This window comes from Carcharhinus amblyrhynchos, chromosome 24 (assembly GCF_965287045.1).
Source record: "Carcharhinus amblyrhynchos chromosome 24, sCarAmb.v2.hapA, whole genome shotgun sequence".
Classification (NCBI taxonomy): Eukaryota; Metazoa; Chordata; class Chondrichthyes; order Carcharhiniformes; family Carcharhinidae; genus Carcharhinus; species Carcharhinus amblyrhynchos.
Genome location: NC_137347.1, coordinates 43,009,260 through 43,035,312, shown reverse-complemented (window position 1 = coordinate 43,035,312; position 26,053 = coordinate 43,009,260). Strand labels below are relative to the sequence as shown.

Below are 26,053 nucleotides of genomic sequence, written 5' to 3'. Positions count from 1 at the left end.
TTTATAAATGAACGAACAGAAAATTAGATTTCAGGCTGTTTAAAGCAATTGGATGAGCTCTCATTTCCAGAATCTTTTTTTAATGTATTAAATTGCACAACAATAGGGTACAAACAGTAATGACTGTAGTGAGGGCACATGTTGATTTCAGGTGCACGCTAGGAGTTTAGAAAAAACTAGAGGAATTTTGCTAAGAAATAATGCATCTTCTATAAGTGATTTTGTGCTCCAGTGACCTCGTGCACCACTGACCTTGATTCAGGAGCTGATGGGTAGTTGATGAGATGACATTAGCAAGGGAAGAAATATCTTATTAGCCCTTAGGCTGTCATCTGAGCATCTCCTGGTATACTGTGGCAGGCTCAAAGGAAAACTCATTCATGTTGGAGCTAACACTGTGAGAAAGCCATCCCCCCCTCCCCATGTTAGATATTGATTAAATATTGAAGGTAATTAAAGATGCAAAAGGTATAATTTTAATTATTATGGAAGTGCTGTTGTAATAGGAAATCATTCAGTTTATTGGCTCTCTGCTGATCCCTGTACTGCATTTTACCTATTTAATTTCTTATTCTGTCCCTTATTCGAATAGCTTTATTTTTTAAGTGTTTCTCTTTTGATTGTTTCAGCTTCAATCGCCACTTGGGGTGAAGCAATTCGTATGTTAGTGACCCCAATAGAAAGAAAACTAACTTCCCCTTTTTATCTTTCTATGACTAATTCTGAACTCATTCTCTTGACGCTAATGCACGAGCCATTATGATTAAACTTCAATAATTGTGAAAACAAATAGAATTACAGGGAAATGAGACAACACAAGATAACATTAGTGGTATTATTATACTGTCAGCTCAACTGCCAGTCACAGCTTTCAATTCTAACTTAAAAGTAACATATTGCAGATAAGGGAATCTGAAACAAAAACAAGTACTGCTAGAAAATCTCAGCAGGTCTGACAGCATCTGTGGGGAGAGAATAGAGCCAACATTTCGCGTCTGGATGACCTTTCATCAGAGCTGAAGAAAAGGAAAATCAGACAAGATTTATGCTGTATTAGGAAGGCTGTAATTGGACAAAGGAAATGTAAATGATGATGATAAAGGCTGAGAAAAGTGCTAAAAGCATCCATTAAATGTTCGGAATGTGTGAATGGCAGAACAAAGGAACAGATTGTTCGGGGAGTACCTGAGAAATGTGGCAGTTGTCCCGGAAAGGGGGAGGATTTGGAGACCAGATAAAGAGTGAGATTTGAGAAGTGGGAAAGCAAAATATAAGAATAAAAAGTGACAAAAATGGATAAACGAGATGTTAAAAAAATGGAATAAAATAAATGGAGATGAAGTGAAGGTGGAGGGGGGAGTTTGTGCTCTGAAGTTGGTGAACTCATTGTTCCGTCTGTAAAGTGCCCAATTGGAAGATGAGGTGCTGTTCCTGCAGTTTGCACTGGGGTTCAGTGGAACATTGCGAAGGGCCCCGGAGGGGCACGTGGACAGGAGGGCAGGGTGGTGTGTTGAAGAGGCAAGAGGGCCAGGCCCTGCTTGCGGATGGACTGGAGGTTCGTGGTAAAGCGATCACCCAGTCTGCGTTTGGTCTCTGCAACTGCTTGCTCATCCCCATTTTCCACTAATCCGTCATTGGCAGACAAGCTTTCAGATAACTAGGGTGGAATTCTTCAATTTGGGACCAGTTCCTGTGATGGGGGTGAGAATGCGGCGTATTTTCCACTGCAGAGGCTGGCAGGAAACCACGCCATATCTTCTGGCTTCATTACTTAGGCATCCAAGAGTTTGACACCATATTCTGTGGTGGAATGAGCATGATGGGTCAAGTTCTGCCATTGTATCCGGGTGCTATATTGAAAAGGCATCCAATATCACACTTCCACTGTCGATGACACTGAATCTGCAAGATCCACCTGTAAATATTGCCCTTGCCCTCTGCTGTGGCATTCCAAGGTCCAGGGTGGTTGGTGGCCTCCATCCCGAATTTGGGAAGCAGCCCCAGACACTGTACAGATGAACCCTAACTTCTGTACACCATGTTGTTGCAGACATGGTCTGGACTGGAGTGTTTTCCTGCTGACATGGTGGAGGATCAGGAGTTGGGGGGAAGTCTGTGGTTGGGTCTTCATCTGTATCCCACTATCGTGATGCAAATCCCTTCCATGCCTGCAGGTTTCTCAATTTCCCACTGCAGACACCAACGCAACATCCCATGGGAAATTGGTGCCGGTCATTTTTGGATTTCCGTTGAATTCCCCCCATTCAGTGACATTGAACTCATTGATGGGATTGGGAGAATTACATCTTTCAGCACGAAGCTCTGGAACTTCCTCCTTTAAACCACTGTCTTAATTAAGGCATTTCTTCAAATCAAACTTGTGATCACCTACCCTTATATCTCATTATGTAGCTTGATGTTGAACTTGTTTGCTGTGAAGTACCTTGGGACATTTTATGATATTGAAGGTGCTATATAAATGCATACTGTACATCCATTGCTAACAAAAATAAAGCTATTTCCTGCCCAGTAAAATTCCATTAGTTCTTATCCTCAGTGGAACATTTTTAACAATATCAGTCTGATATTTTAATTTTCTGCAACATTCAGCCATCCTTGTAATCTGAAAAATGAAATTGCCAGAATGCCGGGGATGGAATTCCTATCGTTGTATAAAAGTACAAGTGGTTTATTTAAACTTGCAACTATTCTCCAATGACATGGTGGAAATCTTTTCCCTCACTGTCTAATTATTGCCAGTTTTGTGCAGCAGATACATGAAGGCCTCATGGAAATGGTTGGAGATGCCTCCAAGCCTCTTAATTAGGACCCTTGTAGCAGACAGAACAAGGGAACTTTCTCCCCGTTAACCTAGACTGAATTCAAATCTGTGCTCCAGAGATCAATGGGTGGCACGATGGCACAGTGGTTGGCACTGCTGCCTCACAGCGATAAGGATCTGAGTTTGATTCCCGGCTTGGCTCACTGTCTGTGTGGAGTTTGCACATTCTCCCCGTGTCTGCGAGGGTTTCCTCGGGGTGCTCCGGTTTCCACCCACAGTCCAAAGATGTGCACATTAGGTGCATTGGCCACGCTAAATTCTCCCTCAGTGTTCCCGAACAGGCGCCAGAGTGTGGCAACTAGGGGATTTTCACAGTACCTTAATTACAGTGTGAAATGTAAGCCTACTCGTGATGAATAAATAAACTTTAACTTAGATAATAGTGGAGTCTGGCTGTAATCCATGGTAACAAACCATTTCAGGCCTTTTAAAACAATTCAGGGTATTCAGAGGGAGATTCCCTACTCAGTTCATAAGCAGAAAGCTGACGTTAGTGAAATGTGAGCGTGCATGTTGTTTAACTTTGGAATTTTAAAGTATATTATGCCAATAAAGTTGTTAAAAAGTCTCCATTTTGAAACCAGAAAAGTACTTCATGAATTCTCTTTTTTACCAGTCCTGATTTTCTCCTCGTGCAAGGGAATGGTCAGAGAACTGTGGGCCAGTGCTTCCAGGTTCAGGAAAACCTGGCCTTGCTCTGAGCATTGCTTTTACAGTCTGAAGCACACCTCATGATTAATAATTTGCAAGCACCACAGGAAAATATAGTGTAAGATTTGAAAAGCATCCAAAGACATACAGGCTTTGACATCAAGCATTCATCTCAAATCAACAATTCAGTGTTGCACCTGAACTTGCTGTGCGGTGTCGGAGTACTGTGTATTGTATCATACACAGTGTATTGTACACTGTGTATTAACCAGTGTGTATCATATTAACCAGTGTATTAACCATATTAACCAGTGTGTACCAGTGTGTATCATTAACCAGTGGGTATCATACACTGTGTATTGTATCATACACTGTGTATTGTATCATACACCTGGACTTGCTGTGCAGTGTCGGAGTACTGTGTATTGAATCATATTCATGAAAACATCGAAAATAGGAGCAGGGGGAGGCTATTCGACCCTTCGAGCCTGCTCTGCCACTCATTATGATTATGGCTGGTCATCCAACTCAATAGTCTGACCCCATTTCCCCCCCATATTCCCTGATCCCCTACGCCCCACGTGCTACATCGAACGGCTTCTTGGAAGCAGCCATGTTTTAGCCTCAGTTTTTTTCTGTAGCAAATTCCACAGCTGACCACTCTCTGGGTGAAGAAATTTCTCCTCATCTGTGTCCTAAACGGTCTACTCTGCATCCTCAGACTGTGACCGCTGGTTCTGGGCATCCCCACCATTGAGAACTTCCTTCCTGCATCTACCCTGTCTAGCCCTGTTACAATTTTTAGCTTTCTATAAGATCCCTCCGCATTCTTCTAGACTCCAGCTGATACAACCTTTATCAACTCAATCTCTCCTCTTATGTCAGTCCTGCCATCCCAGGAATCAGTCTGGTCAACCTTCGCTGCACTCCGTTTGGAGCAAGAACATCCTTTTATCAGATAAGGAGACCAAATCTGCACACAATTATTCCAGGTCTCACCTGATCAAGGCCCTGTATAATTGCAGCAAGACATTCCTGCTCCTGTACTCGAATCCTCTCGCTATGAAGGATAACATACCATTTGCTTTCTTCACCGCCTGCTGCACCTGCACGTTTACCTTCAGCGACTGGTGCACAAGGAAATCCAGGTCTCATTGCACATTCCCTTCTTATGGCCATTCGGACAGTAATCTGCCTTCCCGTTTTGGATAATCTCTCATTTATCCAAATGATGTTTATCCATTAGTTTGCCCACTCACCCAATTTATCCAATGGCACTGAAGGATCTCTGAATTCTCCTCACAGTTCATCCTCCCACCCAACTTTGTGACATCTGCAAATTTGCATTTAGTTCCCTGACCTGCCCCAGCAGTGATCCCTGTGTCACTCCTGCCAGTTGGATGATTCTCAGTAATACTATTCCTATTTCAGGCAGTTAGTCTGGAGACAACACGCTGCAGTCTTTGTGACTATCTGTGGAATCTAACCAAGACAATGGGGTGATTTTATGCCCCTGTTCACCATGAGTACAAATGGCAGTGTGGCTGCAAAATCTCACGGGAATGGGAAAATGAGATTCTTGCCGATGAGATCTCATTTTCTCCAGCGATGTCACGAGGTACCCACCCAGAAAGGGCGAGAAATTCGTGTCAATACATTTTCACAAGTTATTAAAGAATCGGAGCTTCCCTGCCATATATTCCCCCCACATTCAGAATTGCTGATGTGACTGCACGTTGGCAAGGTTTACAACAGGTATTAAAAAACATTTTGAAGGGTTTGCACTGGGGATGCACAAGTATAAACCCGGGGAGGGGGACAGCTGTGCCGGGGGAGGTGCCAATGGGACCCTCTGGGGAGCTCCATGGGGAGTGGGGAAGACACAGTAAAAAGTCTGACAACACCAGGTTTTAGTCCAACCTATTTATTTGATAATATACTCACAAGCTTTCGAGGGGACAGCCTCTTCGTCAGGTGAATGGAGAGTTCTGGCCTCAGACAGAACTCTCCATTCACCTGACGAAGAGGCTGTCCCCTCGAAAGCTTGTGAGAATATTATCAAATAAATAGGTTGGACTAAAACCTGGTGTTGTCAGACTTTTTACTGTGTTTACGCCAGTCCAACGCCGGCATACCCACATCATGAGTGGGGAAGGACAGGGGAGAGGGGAGGGGGAGGGGGGGAGGGAGTTCCCCTTATGTGTTGGGTTGTCCTGGTGCTTTTGTTGCCCTGTGGTGCTTGTGTGGGGTGTTCCCCTTATTCATTTGTAGGGGGTAATCCCTGTGCCTGTATATGCGGTGAGTATCCCAGTAGTGTGTGGGATGGGAGGGTTCATTAATATGGGCAGTGGGGATTCTTGTGCAGATCTCTGTGGAGGCAGTATTGCCCCACCAGCATGATGGAAAATATGCAGAATTTGGGCTTCAACTCCTCATTTAATGATAAATGTCAGATAACATTGCAGAGCTCCTCTGTGACTTACCTACAAAGACACCTACAAAGCAGAAGTTCTCAGATTGGACCCTTTTCCTGCTCTCAATCAATACCCCTGAGCTAAGCAGGAATATGCACGATACTGATGCTGTAATTTCAGTTGAATGTACACCTCAGACTGTGAGGCTGCATTTGTTTGAACAGTTTACCAGCAAACTTCTCCTGTCCCAAAGTCCAGAATGGGCGCCCGGCTGAGGAATTGAAGAGTGAGAGACAGTTTGCAATGGAACCAGTGAGTAATCAGTGACTTCGGGGAAAAACAAGGTCAAAAATGGTGAGGTTTTAATTTACAATTCCTCGCACTTACTGAGTTATTACTTTGCAGCAGTTGCTGTTCTGGAGCCACTGGAATGTGAGAAGAGGAGGAGACCATTCAGCCCCCAGCCTGCTACAGCACTTATATAGATCAAACCATTTACCTTCAGCATTCACCTCCCCCCCCCTTCCCCGCATCTACACACACACACACACACACACACACACACACACACACACACACACACACACACACACACACACACACCCCTTGCTCAAGATCCTTTTGATATTCTTTGAGGACCCAACGAAAATCTCTCCATCTCACAATTGAGTTGAGTTGAAGGGACACTGAGTGGCAGCAATTAGCCTCTAACACGCAGGATGTGCCTTTTTCTTTTGGAGTGATTCTCAGTGAGGAGTCACACTTAGTGGCCTCCACCAGTCAGAGTAGGTTTAAGCAGAGTTCCATTTGCAGCAGCCTGTTTTGCTCCAGGGAGTGGGAGTTAGCCACAGGCTGCAGTGAGTTCCATTAACAGTGTGGGAGCTGGAAGAGGCAATAACGCGAGATTGTGTTTGTTTTTTAAGAGGAGGCGCCAGAGTCCTGCTGTTACAGGATGTAAATTTACCCAGCGCTGGAGTCTGCTATAACAGTTCAATGAGCTAAACACCAGAAAATGAATGAATTCTGAATGAAGCAGATGTGAATGGGGCTTTGCTGTCTGTACCTGGGGACGTGTCGCTGAGGCTGTAGTGATGTGCTAGACCTCATGTCTGAAAGGAGAATCCTTTTTCACAAACGTGAAGGATGGTATTTAATTAAAGGTTCAGTTTCTCCTTGTGAGCACTGATATAATACCCGTGGAAAAATAAATGAACTCAAATCCATCTATTGCTCATAACTGCTTTGTCTTCACATGTAGATTGTTTTCATTGTAAATTATACCTTCCACCAAACTGTATAATGATGCCATGGTAAGTCATCGCTTTGTTTTGGTTGGTTGCTTGCAATTTATGAGCAGATTGGCTGTCTGTACAGAGTGCTTACTTATTTCGTAGAATTCATAGAATCTCTACAATGCAGCAGGAGGCTATTCAATCCATCAAGTCTACACCAACTCCCCAAATGAGCATCTTACCCAAGAATCTTACCCAGCCCCACCCCCCTGCTCAATCACTGTAACCCCGTACTTTTACCATGGTAAATCCACCTAACCTACACATCTTTGAACACTAGATATACAATTTGAAGCAAGGGGGGGTCAGAGGATATGAGGGGGGAGGCAGGACCAAGGTACTGAGTTGAATGATCAGTCATGATCATAATGAATGGCGGAGCAGACTTGAAGAGCCAAATGGCTACCTATTTTCTATGCTTCTAAGGGTCGATTTAGCATGGCCGATCCACCTAACCTGCAAATCTTTGCACTGTGGGAGGAAACCAGAGTACCTGGAGGAAACCCACGCAGACATGGGGAGAACGTACAGGTGGTGGTGTTCCCATGTGTCTGCTGCCCTTGTCGTTCTAGGTGATGGAGGTCACTGGTTTGGAAGGTGCTGCATTTGTAAACGTATTATATCCGCATTGTACCAGTAACATTTGAAACTCAGCTTGGAAATTGAGAGAAATAACCTGTCCTCTTACACAGTTAAATGTAAATGGCTGGATTTTGAATATGGACCTGAAATGTATGTTTAATGGAAGGATTTCTAACTAATACACAAAACTTTACAACTCATATTTCTGTAGTGTTTGAGGTAATGAAGCATCTGAAGAAGCTTTGTGGTAAGCTTTGCTTTTCTTGAAACCGAGCTGCATTATTTTTCCCCCTCACTGAGTGTTACTCAGAGCCAGTGGCTAGCATGCCTCACTCCTCCACCAGTCATCAGTCTGAGCTAGCCCCGTGTTCATGTTGGCAGGGTGATGCCAACAAGTCCAGGGAACAAAAATCCTTTTTTATATTTTGAGGTTTTTTCAAAATAAAGTAACTGTGAGAATATTTTTGTGGGAATGGGAAATTTTTGTGGGAATGGGGATTGTATAAAATAGGAATGTGGACAAAGATGATTTGTTATTCGATGAAGCCTTCCTGCTTTAATGATTGTGGATATATTTGTGGAAAGCTACTAACCAGGTTGGAAGGTTACTGGGATTTCTCCAGTTTTGCTTGAATATTTTGGGGATCAGGGAGTATTTACACTGACCTTTCTCCTCAAGAGGTTAAAGGGGTTGAGGTAGACTGCATGTTAGGGCAGATCGTTCACGCTCTGTGAAATGCAGCGAACTTGTAGCATTCCATGTTTCCTTGTTTCTTCACAGGTTTGTTTTAACTGGTGAACCACGAGATTCTGAATTTTTAACATTTTTATTCGTGGAAGGATTTTGCAATTTAGTTGCTGGTTTTCCTCTAACTTGTGTGTAAACTATTTTCCTGATGGATAATCCAAACAGAAACAAGAAGCTTCGAGGATATATTAATCAGAGATAACAAAAAATACATTCCAATCATTACTGGATTTTGGTAGCATCGTTCTTTATGTAGATTTGTAAAAACTACTGAATCTTGCTCTGGTTTATATCATAGACCTTCCTGAATTAGCTTTTGCAATGATTGATAAACGAATTCTTCTGCCTCTCTGAATTTACTGGGTCTTTATAGAATCATTGAATCTCCACTGTGCTGCAGGAGGCCATTCAGTCCATTGGATCTGCACTGACTCTCTGACAGAGCATCCCACCCAGGCCCTGTAACCCCACACATTTATCCCACTAATCCCCCGAAGCTACACATCTTGGGACACTAAGGGGCAGTCTAGAATGGCCAATCCTTCTAACTCACACATTTTTGGACTGTGGGAGGAAACTGGAGCACCGGAGGAAACCCACGCAGACATGGGGAGAGCATGCAGATTCCTCAGAGTCACTCAAGGCCAGAATTGAACCCGGTCCCTGGCGCTGTGAGGCAGCATTGCTAACCATCGTGCCACCAAAGCAGCATTCTGCTGTGTCATTTTCTGGAGAGCAGTTTGTCAGGAATATATTTTGTTTGATTAGCGATGATACAGGATTGGGCATACATACCCATCTCTAGACAGATCAGCTCTCGCTGTGATTGAGAAGTGTATTGGTTCTCTGTCAAACTTGTTTCGTGTGTCGGGACAGACCCATTTCTGTTGGAATGGTTGGTTATTGTTTACTGCATCATTCTATCGTGGTCCTTAGGCTAAGATAAGTTTAAGTATCCGACCCTTAAACTTATTATTACAAACCCATATCTGCATGTATGTGGGCAGCCAGGTGGCACAGTTGGGTAGCATGATGGCACAGTAGTTAGTACTGCTGTCTCACAGCACCAGGGACCTGGGTTCAATTCCCAGCTTGGGTCACTACCTGTATGGAATTTGCACATTCAACCCATCTCTGCATGGATTTCCTCCGGATGCTCCAGTTTCCTCCCACAGCCCAAAGTGTGGATTGGATGAATTGGCCATGCTAAATTGCCCCTTAATGTCAGGGGGATTAGCAGGGTAAATGCATGGGGTTGTGGGGATAGGGCCTAGGTGAGATTGTGATCAGGCAGACTCTGGCATCCTGCATTGTATGATTCTAAGATTTTTAATATCCAGGAACCGGGTTCCTGCCTCTATTGTTGGTATTTGTCAGGATTCTCTGCTGCCTTTTGGGTTTAAATTGAACTCAGTGCTATTTGCTTCAATCAGTATTTGCTGATATGGAGTTAGCTGTTGATTACATTATGAGTAACCAATGGAAGTTGTGTGAATAGTGCTTATAAAACTGTTCAAAAAAAAGAGCTTCAATTGCTGTTAAACAGCCCCTTTATAAGGTGTGTGCCTGATTTATAAAATCAGCAGTTGTGATTGAACAACGTGCACTATTGACCAAACAGGCAAACCTTTTCATCATCTCTCTCACAAACTAATTTCTGTATTGTGTCTTGTAGCTGGATATGTTTATCTCTGCGTTGCAATGTTTATTGCTTAGTTCAATTAAAGGCACAATGCTGCAGATGCTAGAAGCCTAAAATAAAAAAAGAAAATGCTGGAAAGTTTCAGCAGGTCTGGCAGCATCTGTGGAGGAACAGAGTTAACATTTTGAGCCTGTGTGATTCCCTGAGCTCCAAAGAAGAGTCACACAAACTCAAAACATTGGCCCGAATTCTGCGATGGCATCACTGCCAGCGAGAATGGAGATCTGTGCGCTCAGCTGAATCCCTATTCACAGCAGCGGGACTGGAGAATCCCAGCCACCGGTGAGGTTGGAGAATTCCAGCCATTAACTCCTGCTTCTCTCTCCACTGATGCTGCTGTACCTGCTGGGTTTTTCCAGCATATTCGGCTTTTTTTTTGTTTGTTATCCCTGCGTGGTCTTCCTCTGTCTATTTCCTCTCCTATTAGCTTAAAGAAATCTTTTAATTGGATATTTAATAAACACATATCGTGGGGCAATGTCCCTGAACTGCTGCTGTGAACTTCTGCTGAAGGTAGAAATGGTTCTGAGTTCTAAGGACCTGTCACATTGTAAGTTCCTGATTTGACTTTGACAGTGACAGAGCTCCCTTCACTTTTTACAATTTATGAAGCACCTTTTTAAAGTAATGAAACATCCAAGGTGCTTCACTGGGACGTTATAAAACAGTGTGTGACACTGGGTCACATAAGGTGATATTGGGGCAAATTTTCCCATTCTGCCTGCCACGGGAATTAGAGCAGGAAAGGGGCGGATCATGGAAAGGTCCACTGATCTCGGGCAGGACTTTCCAGTTTCGGGGTGAGAGTGATCAGAAAATCCCACCCATTACGTCAGAAGATCAAAGCTTGGTGAAAGGAGTAGATTTTACAAAGAGTCTTGGAGGAGGAATGTGGGGCAGAGGGGTGGTTGCAGATAAGGAGATGATTCCACTGGTCGGGACCTCAGTAACTAAAGGCATGGCCAGCAATTTTGGAACAGTTATGGCTGGGAATGCACTAGAGGGCAGAGGTCGAGGGGCATGGGTACCTCAGAGTTGTGAGGATGGAGGAGGTTATGGAAGTAGGGAGGTGCAAGGCTATCGAGGGAGTTGAAAACAAGGATGGCAATTCTGAAATCAAGACATTATTCACCGGGAGCCAAAGTAGGTTAGCAAGCACGGGGGTGATGGGGGAACAGGACTTGGTGCGAGTTAAAACACAGGCAGCTGAGGTTTGGATAACCTCAAGTTAATGGAGGGTAGAATGTGGGAGAGCAGTCAAGGGTTAATCTAGAGGTAACAAAGACGAGAATGAGCAGCAGCAGGAGATAGGCCGAAATGGGGGGTGGAAATAGAGGTGGTAGCAATTTGAGGTTAGAAACTCATCTCGGGTCAAATGTGACATCAACATTGTGAACAGATTGGTATAACCTCGGTCTGTTGCCAGGGACAGGAATGGAGCTGATGGTTAGGAAATGGAGTTTGGAGCCAACTCTGAAAACACAATGGCTTCAGTCTTCCCAATATTTAACTGAAGAAAATTTCTGCTCACCCAGTGCTGGCTGTCGAAGGAAGTCTTCATAATTTAGCATCAGGAGAAGGGTTGAGAGAGGAGGTGATGAGGGAGGGCTGGGTAGCAGCAATGTCCACATGAAAACTAACGCCATCAATAAGAAGCTGGACTAAAACGTCAACTGTAATCTAACAGGCCTTTAACACAAGGGTGCAGACTTCCTTTGCCAGTTGAGACTTAACATAGTTATAGGCAGAAATAGCTTAGTCTCAGTTAGCTTGGCCTCACTGAGAAAAGGCAGAAGTAACCCTATAGGTTACAGCATCTCACGTACATAATCAAATGTTTTCGCTCACTATCTGAGAGTGCGACAGAGGAAGAAATCCTTAAAGAAATTAAAGAATTCCTGGATATGTACGTAAAGTGTCGTAACCAACAGCCTTATTGAAATAACTCCTCAGAGGCCTGTGTTTCCTCCACCAGATTCCCTTTATTTACAAACTCTATTCCACTCCTAAGGATGCTTAAGGTACAACGTCAGATTCCGGAGTGTCAGGGTACGGGTAAGGTAGAAGGCCTGGCTAAGATACTCTGACAGAGAGTTGGTGCAGACTTGATGGGCTGAATGGCCTCATCTGCACTGTAGAGATTCTAATCTATTCTACCTCAAACTAATGCGACCAAGGTCATGGTTTGCTGGATAGCAATGATTCTTGCTCCTATTTTCTTTGGACAATCTGCAACAGGAACCTCAAAGCATCAGCTCAGCATTTACAAGATCCTCCGAGTCCAGTGGCGAGAAAGACAGAGCTTGAGTACCATCCTCTCCCAATGCAGCATGCCCTGCCCCAACATGTCTCAAAACCAGCTCCACTGGTCTGGACATGTCATTTTTATCACTGACACCAGATTCTCAAAGCAACTGTTCTATTCAGAACTCAATCGCAGCAGGAAACTCTCAGGTGGACAGCAGGAGAGCTGTCACAGGTGAGACTCCCTGATTGGACAGGCAATCATTACCTCACTCTGGGAGCTCATACTCCACGGGGCCTTGTTGAGGTCATTAGATTCCAAAAACTGGAAGATGGAGTTAGACCGGATAGCTCCTAACCAACATGAAATTGATGGGCCTGATGATCTTCTTTTGTGCTGTGAATCTTTCTACGTTTCAAAGTCTGGCCATCTTGCTGGTTGCGATTGGAGATGGAGCAATAGAAGATGAAGGGAATCCTCTTTTCAATATTTGAAACGGCCCCTTCTTTGCAGTGGGGGAAGAGTGCGGTGGAATAGGAAACCTAAGTCCATAAAGTGAGGATTGTGTTTCTGGCCACTTCAGTGAGGGGTGTCTCAGACGCACCAGCAAATTGCCAAAAAAGAACACTCGCAGCCTCTCCCGGATGCTTTCGGCGTTGGGGGTTGGCGGGGGGTCTGAAGGGTGGAGTAAGCACCAAAGCCCACAGGTGTATTCATCCACTACCAAAGCCAGATTTCCTATTCCTCCATCTCTTTAGGAATACACATTCTTCCTATATTAGGCATGTGGTTATTAATGAACAGATTACTGCCTTTGGATCTCAGTGGTTGAAACACTTGCTCATTCTGTCTCACTGTCTATGATAATTGAATATGAATAATGCATTTTGAGTGACACAGAGATTAGAAGAAGATTAACTGAAAACATACAGCCCATCAAATATTAGTTCCCTGCAGGATTTTTGTGAATGTTTTTCCTTCTTTCCTATCAAACCCATCGGAAATTAAAAATTAAATCTATATGTTTTGCAGCATTTATATCGTTTTGTTTAAAAATCGTATTTCAGAATTATTTATTTCCCCTAATATAAATCCATAAGCCACAAAATTGACTGACTGACTGACTGACTGACTGACTGACTGATTTTTGGACAAATTTTTTTTTCCTATTTTTAATCCTCCTTCCATCACACTCGCCTTGCCTCACCCACTCCCCTGCTCTCCCCATTGCCCCGCTCCACCCCTCCCCTATGTCTCCACATTGCCCCGCTCCACCCCTCCCCTATGTCTGCACATTGCCCCACTCCACCCCTCCCCTGCTCCCTGTTGCCCCAATAAGCTGCAGGGCAATTCATAGTGGAGAGTGTGAACAAACTGATCCACAGTGTTTCGACAGACCCACTGGATCACTGTCGGAATCTTCTCCCCCAAATCATTCCATTCCTTTCCCTCCCCCGTTGTTCTTCACTGCTTCATCTCTGATGTGCCAACTATTTCAGCACTTTTCACCTTTCTAGCTGGGGTAATATTTAAGAATATCGGACAGCACCTGTGAAAATCCCACGCGCGCGCACACACACAAATGATTACAATCAGGCCAGGCCAATGCAATTTAAATTGAATATTGCAGTCACAGGGATTGGTTTGTGATCCTGAGAGCAACTTCATGAAATTACTTAAGTGTTCAAACAAAAATAACTCATCAAACTGCAATCATGCTAACCTTATAAATGCAAGTCTGCAGCTTTTGTTCCCATTTCAAGAAAAGGCTTATGAGCTGAGTAGTTTTATTTTTAAAAAGAAACCGATGATCAAATAAAAAATAAGTGAAGAAGGTTCTGCTAACGTTGTGTTAACTCAACTTTACCATAATTATAAAGCTCTTACTTAGTCGAGGCTTTTCCCTGCCTGGTTAATGCTCTGTAACTACAACACTGAAAAAAAAAAGTCCTTTCCTCCTTTGCACGGAGGAAGTTTTGGGCCAGTCCATGACTAACAACCTGCTCTGAAAACTCTGGTCAAATGTTGACAGCTGTGACAGATTCCATCACAGCAGCTCAGACAAGCCACAACATTCGAAAACTACCAGCAACCGAAGTCAATTCAACTGATCTCCCGATGCTAACAGGCCCTTAAAAAAATTCCAAAATTCAAGCTTTTTTGGCCAAGAATGAAACAGTTATTCCTTGGGCCGTACCCTTCCTCTGCATCATGTTTCACTGAAATCCCTTTGTTCTTTTTTTGAGTTGTATCGTTTGCAGACTAACGAGGTCAAAAACAGTGGTGGAGGAGACAAATTTACTCAAAACTAATTATGTAAGTATTCCCCGAATCAATTCATCTGAATTTGTCCCATGGAGCTACTTTTAATCTCATCAGATGTAAAGGACAACAGGCTTTTGGCCAAAATTTCATTTCCGTTACCACATTGGGCATATTGCCACACTTTCCAATTACCCATATTATTCCCATGCTCAAAATGAAAATAGTGGAAATAAAGGCATGTGGAGCCAGATGGAGGACAAATCAGATGGAAACCAGATGAATGGCCTCCCTGATGGTAATCGACAAACGGCTCACTGGCCATGAATGCCAAGCCTAATCACAAAATCAATGTGGCACAGAAGGAATCCATTCAGCCCATTGAGTCCAAAACCTGTTGGCCAACGTCGTTACGTGCATGTTTCCTTTGCCAGCAGAGTTCGCTGAGTGGTGTTCAGGGCAGGAACTTTGGCTGCTCTCATTCTTAAGCTAGCTTTGGTGATACCAATGTTAGTGGCCCCGTTGCAGGCTGAGATCAGCACAAACCAGGGGATCAAATCTAAGGTGGTTTTGTCACGCGGCGTAACTTGTCCAAGCGCAGGTAAAAGTGAAGGAGCTGGCAGTACAAAAAGAAAATGCAATCAATTTCTTACTCTTGAGTGAGGACATGATAAATAGTCAGGAAAGAAAGGCAACTGCAAACATACTCTTGAAATGGAAGATAAGATGCATGTTTGATTTTTAACAAGTAAGGTTTCAGATTTCTGCGACACGCTTTCGAACATTAACAGATTCTTTCAGGGTGCATTTTGACATTGCGACAATTATAAAATGTATTGCTGTTTACACCCAGTAATTGGAAGAGAGGTGAATTCACCTCGATTGATCAGTTCAATCGTGAGATGAAACACAAGATCACGTTTACCCCATAAATCCTGCCCAACAACCAGCAGCAGCTGTGGTTAAAAGTAATGGTTTGTCTTTGGTGACAAACACAGGTAAGCACGCTCAGAGCAAAGGTCAGAGTAAAGGTCAGAGCCAGCTGAACCCAAAGCACTGATTCTCTGATCTGTATTTACCTTGTGGGAGCTCCCTGCTCTGAATTCAAATCCTAACTGTGGTGTTATAGAAAATAAGAACAGTTTTATATAAATTACATTTTGAGTCAGATAGGAAAGGATGGAACCAGCATACCACACGATCTACACCAAAGCTTTTCTGATTTACTAGTTTGAAAAGAAACAATTTTTTTGTATTTTACAACTGATTTAAAAAAAACATGGTTGATGAATATACCATTTGGGGTATTAGGATTTTGGAAGGATGGGTAATTCTAAATGTATTGCTTCAGAGAACTGAATTTTTCTAAATCAAGTCTGAATAAGTGAGTGGTCCACTCTGCGACCTTGTAACAATTATCCCGAGGGTTAAAACTGAGCCCCTTTGATTTGAAATGTCAGTTTGAGAAAATGTGTTCTAATATCACGTAAATAATGAAATATTGCTTCACTGCTCAGCCGCTGAGTTACAATGTCAGAACGCACTTTCCTTTGCAATCAATATTGGATGCCTTCATATTGCTGGGGCATCATTTTTGAACACATTGTCCCCTGCTGCTCGCAGTTGTTATAGATCATGCCTGGAATGAATTCTTCCAAAAGAAAGCTTGAAACAGGAGGTTAGAGCAATGTTTGGTGAAACGGATACAGTACACTGAGAATCGCACTCAGCACAAATAAACATATCATTTTATTCACCTCTAGCTCTGTGCAAAACAGCTCCTTTGACCAGAAACATAATTTAAGTGAAAGGTATTTCATTTCCAACATTGAGCTTTGTGAAGTGAATCAGAAAAAATATTTTTTGACACAGTCAGCCGTCGAACTGTCAGTTCAGATTAATGAATACAGTTTCACACACATTTACAAATGGAGGCCCATTGACCCCAAAGGAGTCCATCAACTGCTTATAATTTGCTGCATTTGATTTGATTTATTATTGTCACGTGTATTAGTATACAATGAAAAATATTGTTTCTTGCGTGCTATACAGACAAGCATACCGTTCATAGGGAAAGAAAAGAGGGGGTGCAGAATGCAGTGTTACTGTCATAGCCAGGTGTACAGGAAGATCAATTTATCTCAATTTATTTACATGATGTCCTGTTTTGGTAAAATAAAACATATTCCTCACAATAATAGGGTCATTTAGGAATTCTGAGAAGCGTTTATATTTTATTAATAAGTTTGTATAATAGCATATTGTAAAAGATTTTTGATTTGAGCAATATTTAACCATATTAGCCAGCAAACTCTTCCGGATCAGAGACAACAGACAAGAAATTCTCCATACATCAGCTATCTATCAAGAAGTCTTGCAACAGCAGGTTAAAGTCTAACAGGTTTATTTGGGATCACAAGCTTGTGATCCCAAATAAACCTGTAGGTCTTTAACTTGCTGTTGTGAGACTTCTTACTGTGCCCATCCCTGTCTAACTCCAGCATCTCCACATCAGCTATCTAGATATTGATGTAACTGGAAGTGTAACAGTGAGTACCTTCACAGTGAATTTCATTGTAGTTAAGAAATGTTCAGTCTATTATCTATCAACATCAAGGGGTGGGAAATATACTCTTTCCATTCCAGTTCCTACTAAATAATAATTCCTTACATATGCGCATGGTGGAATTTTCCCATCCCGCCTGTTGCGGGATTCGCAGTGGGCAGGACACGGATCATGCAAAGGTCTGTTGGCCTCGGATGGGATTTTCAGGTCTTGGAATGAGCGCGACAGGAAAACCCCACCCCGTCTCTTTCATTCTCTCTACTATTTGTAAATGACTTGCATTGTCATTTTTAACTAACTTTTTGAGTCAACATTAAAGATTCTTAGGTACTTAAAGCTTTACACTTTAGAAGGTTAAAACTCAGAGCTTCCTTTAAATAGAGTCCAATAGGAAATGGTGTTCTAGTGATGTGAGATACCAAGAATGAAATTCATCCCCTTTATTCAGATGAACTTTGTATATCATCAATTATCCAATGGATCACTAGCGAAGAGGAATAGCAAATGAAAAGAATGACTTTCATTTAAACCTTTCATGATCTCAGGATGTCCCAAAATGTTTTGCAGCCAATGACTTCCCCTCATGGGTGGGATTGACTGGTCAGGACTATGAATAACTGAACCACCCTAATTCACAGAAGTGTGTATCCTGACCACAGCAACTTAGACAGCAGCTGAGGAGATATCCTGCCTTTCAGTTGAGTGAGACTGTGGTGAGAAGTGGCAACAGTGAGTATCTAACGGGATATAAAATGAATAGTAAACTTTGTAAAAAATTAACCATATTCAGCTCCTGAAGAGCAGGCAACTTTTATCAATTGTAGAAGATGTTCGGATTGTATGCCTGAGAAAGAAATTGGCAGAGGACAGGAAGAGGTCAAGAGTTCAAAGCTAATGGGTAGAAAAAAAACAGTTACTGTCACATAGAAGTGTGAAGCGTTGTAGACAGCACAAAAGTCGCCTCAGGCCATAATTAGACAAACATTAGCAGCTTTACACTATCCAAAATGCGGAACTTGCAGAACTACAGATAAATAGATCACAAAATTATAAAATCTTCTAAGTTCCATAAGAAAGCAACTGCTTCAAAACAAAATGCAGGAAATACTCAGCAAATCAGAGAATGTTTCAGGTTTCTAACCTCTCATCATTTAGCAGCAGCTTCTGGTAATGATTCTGCTTTTGTCCTTTTCAGCTTCTTTAGACGCAGCTTTTGTTTCTTTAGGATGGCACGGTGGCACAGTGTTTAGCAGTGCTGCCTCACAGTGCTCCTGGTTTCGATTCCCGGCTTGGGTCACTGTCTGTGCGGAGTTTGCATGATCTCCCTGTGTCTGCGTGGGTTTCCTCCCACAGTCCAAAAGCCGTGCTGGTCAGATGCATTAGCTAAATTCTCCCTCAGTGCACCCGAACAGGCGCTGGAGTGTGGTGACTTGGGGATTTTCACAGTACCCTAATTGCAGTGTTAATGTAGCCTACTTGTGACACTAATAAACTTTATTTGTTTCGTTACCACTCTCTCTTTCCTCACACCATCATCTTTTGTCATTTAATCTCTCCTGTCTTTCAACCTATTACAACCTTTCCCTTTTGCTCTTTCCTCTACATTTTCCCTGCTTCTGTATTTGATTAAAACCTGTTACATCTGCATCTTTCTCCAGTTCTGATGAAAGTTTGATCTGGAACATTGGCCGCAATTCAGTGTCTCCCTCAGCACAGACATTTCATTTGGTGATGGGGGGCAGGCGCCTTCATGACAGGAAGAGGTATGGATGGCCTTCCCATTCTGCCACCTACTCCGAGGGCAATTAATGGATTAATCCAACAACGGATAGGAGCCTTATCATGCGGGGAGAATTCCAAGCAAGCACTTTTGTGAGAGGGGAACACTTAATCAAAGGTCACTCGATGCCTCACTGCCTGAGGGGTCCAACATCTGAAACCGAGCCCGGGAGGTCACTGAGAGTCACCTCCTTCCTTGCTGAGGACCAGCCTACCCTCTGACCCCCATCCATTCCACCATCTGTGATCTACGACCCACAGGAGACAACTTGTTGAGGGGGGGTAGTGGGATTGGCATGAGGGAAGGCTCTGCCTACATTAAATCCAGTCTGTTCACTCAATTTCTCTCTCCCACATGCTACCAGGACTGTTGAGTATTTCCATTCTTTTCTGCTGTTATTTAAGATTTCCAGTATCCACAGCATTTTGCTTTTACATCTGGTTAACGTTTGAAACTTCATTTGGGATGGTGAAGTATGTCCCACCCTTAATCATTCAGCACTTAGCAGCTGCTGCACAAATGTTGCAGGAAATAAAACACACTCAGCAACGAGATGAAAAATGTCTCCAAATCTGAGAATATTGTCTGGAAGGATAGCATAACTATATCCCCATTAATTCAATACTATCACAGTGCTTTAAACAGTGCAATCTCACAGTTATCAATGATTTACTCATCTTCAGTGAGACAATACCGAGAGAAATTTAGCTTGATATTCTTCAAAAACTTCAATTAGGGTCATCCCGGAATAACAAAATATCCTTCAAGAGCCACAGTTAGTCTGGTGGCCGGGGATTACTTGCTTTATCAAAGAAATGATTTTTAACTGCTGTGCTTGTGCGGTAAACAGCAAGAAACAAAAACACAAACCCAACATCGCTACCAAATGGCCACAAGAGGGTAAAACAGCATGAGGAAGAACAGAGAAGTAATTAGGCTTGAACTTTATTCACAGACATAAAGCACATGAATTTCTCAGTGCTGAATCCTGGGGAGTGAGTACGTGTCCGAGCCCCCTAGAAGGAAGGCACATTCATTGAAAAGTCTTCAAAACGAAGTTTGTATAATACCGAGACAGGAGGAGTCTTAACATCCTTGGAGAGAAAGCCAATAGAAACTTGTGCCGAGAGTTTCTGGCTGTGGTGGGTTTTCCCACGTCAGTTGCAGTGATCCATTCAAATCCCTGTTCACTTCAGTGGGAACACAAGGTCCTGCTAGTGGGAGAAGCCAGAAAATATTACCCTTGGGCCAACCGCTCAGATCCAGCCACCCAAGGAAAGAACACTCTCCCACTGACAGAATGGAGAGTAGGGGATATCCTCGACGTCAAACTGAGATCAAGATCAGGGAAATTGGTCAAGACATCTCAGAAATTAACCCAGTGAAGTCTGAGATCTAGGAGGATAGAAAAATGATAGAGATGAAGATTTGGGGGAAGGTGTCGAGTTAAGGGTTAACATCAGAAGCATACATAATGCTGATGTAATGATGTCAGATCATATGATTGAAAGCAGGAGAAACTCCAGGTGGAGGTTCAAATGTGTAAACACTTGCTGTAAATAAAGAGTAATGGTTTTGAGAAACTACAGACTCCAGCAGCAAACTTTGGGGAATAGACAATCCCTAAATCCCCTGTCCAGACCGAACCACACAAAAAAACATAATCCCCAATGCCTTACAATTGTCCTTTTTTTCTTCAGATAATTCTCCAATCCCTTTTTGAAAGCTTCAGTTGAATCTGTCTGCACCACAATCTAAGACTGTGCATTCCAGCTCCTATCCATTCTCTCCATAAAGCACTTCTTTTTTGTGTTATGTCTGGTTCTTTTGCCAATTACCTTCTGTCTCCTGCTTCTAAACCTTTTCATCAATGGGAACAGTTTCTTCCAATCTATTCTGTCTCGACCCTTCATTATGGTTCATCTCTGCTGGAATGTGTACGTGAGTAGGCATCAGGTTAGATTCCGAAATTAAATGCAATCACTTGCAGAATGTACAATTGCAAGAGTCAGTATCTTCTGGAAAGAATGGAAGAAAAATGTCCAATAAATATGAAATGATACAGTTGATAAATGACATTAAACAGAAAATTCAATTTTGATGTGATTATTATCCAAAGGATTACAACAGTTCTCTCCCAAAATCCCAAATGCTCCACAAGTTCTTATTGGAAATAACATGAACTATTCAAGAAATTTTATTTTGCGTATTTCAAATAAGAAATTTATTTTTTTATTTGGCCTATTTGTACTGATGTGAATCTGGAGAGGTCTAAACCTCAGTAAACCATGTGATATACCTGTTGCTTTTTACAAGTGTGAATCACTTTTCTCAAAGTGGGAGATGAAAGAATTTACATTCAATCAGATGGCACAGCATAAAACCGAATGTATACAGTACTGAGTCATAATGCAAGGATAATCTGAACTCTGCAACAGATGTATCGCAGCAAACACACAAATACTTTCTAACAACCAGAGTTTATTTACTGCACTGAGTGTGGAGGACAGTAGTGCAAAATGACAATGCTGAAGAAACAGTGGTATGTCTTTAAAAGTTTTTAATTTGTAATTTACCCTGACATCAAAAGGAGCAAAACCTAGTTTTAGATTTACACTACGTTTTGTCTTAGGCTGAAATATTCTGAGTTTATTTCTTCGTTCCTTCTGAGAACTTTATCAAGAGATTGATCAATGAATTTCCTGTGGTTTAAAATGTGATCGCTGGATGTTCTGAGTCTTCACTGTAATAGGACATAGGAGCAAAATTAGGCCACTCGGCCCATTCAATCATTGCTAATATTTTTCTCATCCCCGTTCTCCTGCCTTTTCCCCATAACCCCTGATCCCCTTATTAATTAACAACCTATCTATTTCTGTCTTAAAGACACTCAATGGCATAGCCTCCACGCCTTCTGTGACAAAGACTCCCACAGATTTCACTACTCTTTGGTAGAAGAAATTCCTCCTCATCTCTGTTTTAAAGGATCATTCCTATAGCCTGAGGTTGTGCTCTCTGGTTCTAGTTTTTCCTACTAATGGAAACATCCTCTCTACGTTCACTCTACACAGGCCTCACAGTATCCAGTAAGTTTTAATGAGGTCCCCCCTCATCCTTCTAAACTTCAACGAGTACAGACCCACAGTCCTCAACCGTTCCTCATACGACAAGCTCTTCATTCCAGGAATAATTCTTGTGAACATCCTCTGGACCCTTTCCAAGGCCAGCACATCCTTCCTTAGATATGGGGCCCAAAATTGCTCACAATACTTCAAATGGAGTCTGACCAGAGCCTTATACAGCCTCAGAAGTACATCCCTGCTGTTGTATTCTAGCCCTCTCGACATGAATGCCAACATTGCATTTGCCTTCCTAACTGCAGAGATATTCCTTTTTGGGGGATTAGGTGTTCTGTTTCGAAAGGGGAACAATCTCCGCATCGTAACATTCAGTGTCTGGAAGGAAAGTGGCTGGATTAACGGGGTTTCCTTTCATGGTCTCAATGTTTAGTGCTTCTAATACTCTGGACATTGTTACTTGTGTTATCCAGTTCATTGTTAATAACCTGTGTACCACATGTGGACATTTAATAACAGGTTTGTGGTCAATGACCAGACTAACTGTAACCATAACTGCCAGACAAGTTGCTTGCACTTACTCAAAGAACAAAGAAAAGAACAAAGAGAGTTACAGCACAGGAAGATTCTCTAAGCCTGCACTGACCATGCTGCATGACTTAACTAAAACCCCCTATTCTTCTGGGGACCATATCCCTCTATTCCCATCCTATTCATGTACTTGTCAAGACGCCCCTTTAAAAGCCATTACCATATCCGCTTCCACGATCTCCCCCGGCAATAAGTTCCAGACACCCACTACTCTCTGTGTAAAAAATCTGCCCAGTACATCTCCTTTAAACCTTGCCCCTCACACCTTAAAGCTATTCTCTCGAGTAATCTCAGCTACTAATAACCTATAAGATTTGAATTTGATGGTGTTGACAAAATAATGCCAATCCTACTGTGTTTCATTGTATTTTAACTTGAAACTTTAGTATAAATATTGACAATGGACAATTTATTTTCAGAATGAATGTGAATTTGAATTGTCTAAAGTTAGGGTGAATAGGACATGGATTTTTTACTCAGCTCTTTACACCGTTTACTATGGAAATCATAGGAACCCTACAATATAGAAGGAGGCCATTTGGCCCATTGAGTCTGCACCAACTACAATCCCACCCAGGCCCTATCCCCCAACCCCACATATTTATCCCACTAACCTCTTTAACCTACACATCCCGGAACACTGGTTTCAATTATATTGAATAGTTTATCATGATTTGTTGATATGAATCTAAATAACAGTTTCCAGTTGCATTGTTCTGTTTAATATTTTGGCGAACTAATTTAAAGCCGAAATGTGATTCCTCAAGGTGTAAAAATTAAACCAGAATGAGTCTCCGGACTCGCCTCTCCCTCAGACAGTTTGTGTTAATCAAGCACAAACTCTCGCAGTTTGTGTTTGAAATGTTGCTGCGATTGAGAGGTTCAAGTGGAGAAATGCCGGGGTCAGAGAGAGAGAGAGCACACGTTTACAATCATACAATCTTTGCCGATGGAAAGAGCAGCATCGAAATACTTCCAATATTAATTCAACAGGAACGCAAATTTCCAGTTTTATTTACTGCACGATGGTTCTGCTGTGTTGGCAGCACACCACCTCACAAATAAAAGTATCGATTATCACTTATTTTCTTTCATTGCTGGTGAATTTTTAATATAGAAAATGCCATCAGCCTGTTGCTCATGTGTTCTCGCCTTGTGATCACTGTGCAGGCAGTATGGAACTTCAACATTTCTGCTTCCTCTCATCTTTTTATCTTCATTTTCCAGATCTATATCAGTGCAGAGTAACTGCATCATCGGACAATAATGTGCAGTATGATCAACAGTGACAGAAGGAGAGCTCTGGGATGGCACAGTGGTTAGCAATGCTGCCTCACAATGCCAGGGACCCGGGTTCAATTTCAGCCTCGGTCACTGTCTGTGTGGATTTTATACATTCTCCCCATACTCCAGTTTCCTCCCACAGTCCAACGATGTGCGGGTTAGGTGGAATGGCCACAGCAAATTGACCCTAGTATCGGGGGAATTAGCAGGGTAAATGAGTGGGGTTATGGAAATAGGGCTTGGGTGGGATTGTGGTTGGTAGAGACTCAATGGGCCAAATGCCCTCCTTGTGTACTGTAAGGGATCTATGATTCTATGAACTCTATCCAAGTTCTGTACAGTGAACCAAACTCTCTCAGGAGAATTGTAGAATCTTAACAGCATTGACGTCATTGAGGCCATTGAATCAATAGTTCCATCAAGCATACCATCATATATTAATCCATATATATAAGGACATAACAACTAGGAGCAGGAATAGGCCATCTGGCCCCTCCAGCCTGCTGCTATTCAATAAGATCATGGCTGATCTTTTCGTAGACTCAGCTCCACTTACCCGCCTGCTCACCAGAACCCTTAATTCCTTTACTGTTAAAAAAATTGTGTATCTTTGCCTTAAAAATATTCAATGAGGGAGCCTCAACTGCTTCACTGGGCAGGGAACTCCACAGATTCACAACCCTTGGTGTGAAGAAGTTCCTCCTCAGGCTGCTTCCCCTTATTTTGAGGCCGTTCTAGTTTCACCCGCCAGTGGAAACAACTTCCCTGCTTCTATCTTATCGATTCCCTTCATAATCCTATATGTTTCTATAAGATCTCCCCTCATTCTTCTGAATTCCAATGAGTATAGCCCCAATCTACCTAAACTCTCCTCATAAGCGAACATCAACCTAGTGAATCTACTCGTCACTCCTCCAGTGCCAGTATATCCTTCCTATACCATCCAGACTACACTCACACTGCAACCTTATTCTTAAGTACTCTTTTCAAGTAATTATCCAATTCCTTTTGAAAGTCTTACAGATTCTGCTTAACACTGGTTTGTGGCAGAGATTTCCACATTGTAACCCTCCAAAGTCATTGGTGTAGCCAAATTTTGCACAGCAAACTCCCACGGGCAGCACAGTGGTTAGTGCTGCTGCCTCACAGCGCCAGGGACCCGGGTTTGATTCTTGGCTTGGGTCACTGTCCGTGTGGAGTCTGCATGTTCTTCCCGTGTCTGCATGGGTCTCCTCCAGATGCTCCGGTTTCCTCCCACAGTCCAAAGAAGTGTGGGTTAAATGGATTGGCCATGCTAAATTGTCCATTAGTGTCAGGGGGATTAACAGGGTAAATAGATGGGGTTACAGGGATAGGGCTCATTGTCGGTGCAGACTCGATGGGCTGAATGGATTCTTTCTGCACTGTGGGGATTTGATGATTTGAAGCAGCAATGTGATAAAGGCCAGTAATTTGATTGTTGACTGAGGGGTAAATATAGAGACTTCCCCTCAACCTCTTTGAACGAATTTCCACCTGAGAAGTTAGACAGGGACTTGGGTTTAATGTCTTATCAACAAGGCAGCATTGCTGACAGTCAGGCACTTCCTCCAAGCTACACTGGGAGCCTCAATCCTGATTCAAGCTCAGGTCTCTGAAGTAGAACCCACTCTTGAGTTAGTGAATAAGAGTGATATTAATGGTCTCTTACACATCAATTTTATCATTTATCCTTCACGCAATGATCGATTTGGAACAGTTGAGGACTCCTGGGTCTGTACTCGTTGGAGTTTAGAAGGATGAGGGGGATCTCATAGAAACTTACAGGATATTGTGAGGCCTGGATAGAGTGGATGTGGAGAGGATGTTTCCACTGGTAGGAAAAACTAGAACCAGAGGGCAGAACCTCGGACTTAAGGGACCATTCTTTAAAACAGACGAGGAGGAATTTCTTCAGCCAGCGAGTGGTAAATTTGTGGAATCTTTGTTGCAGAAGGCTGTGGAGGTCGGGTCATTAAGTGTGGTTAAGACAGAGATA

At 42.7% G+C, this 26,053-nt stretch overlaps 1 protein-coding gene across 8 annotated transcripts in view; it reads left to right on the top strand.

Moving 5' to 3' along the window:
* The window catches only part of yrk (Yes-related kinase), a 294,154-nt gene that overhangs the window by 209,031 nt on the left and 59,070 nt on the right, over nucleotides 1-26,053 (top strand). The window contains exon 1 of one of the 8 annotated variants that reach the window (XM_080211588.1): nucleotides 17,946-18,033. The exons of the other annotated variants lie outside the window; for them this stretch is intronic. The gene's annotated coding sequence lies outside the window, so the exon portion shown is untranslated. Of the gene's footprint in view, nucleotides 1-17,945; nucleotides 18,034-26,053 lie in introns of those variants that run through there. 8 annotated transcript variants of the gene reach the window in all.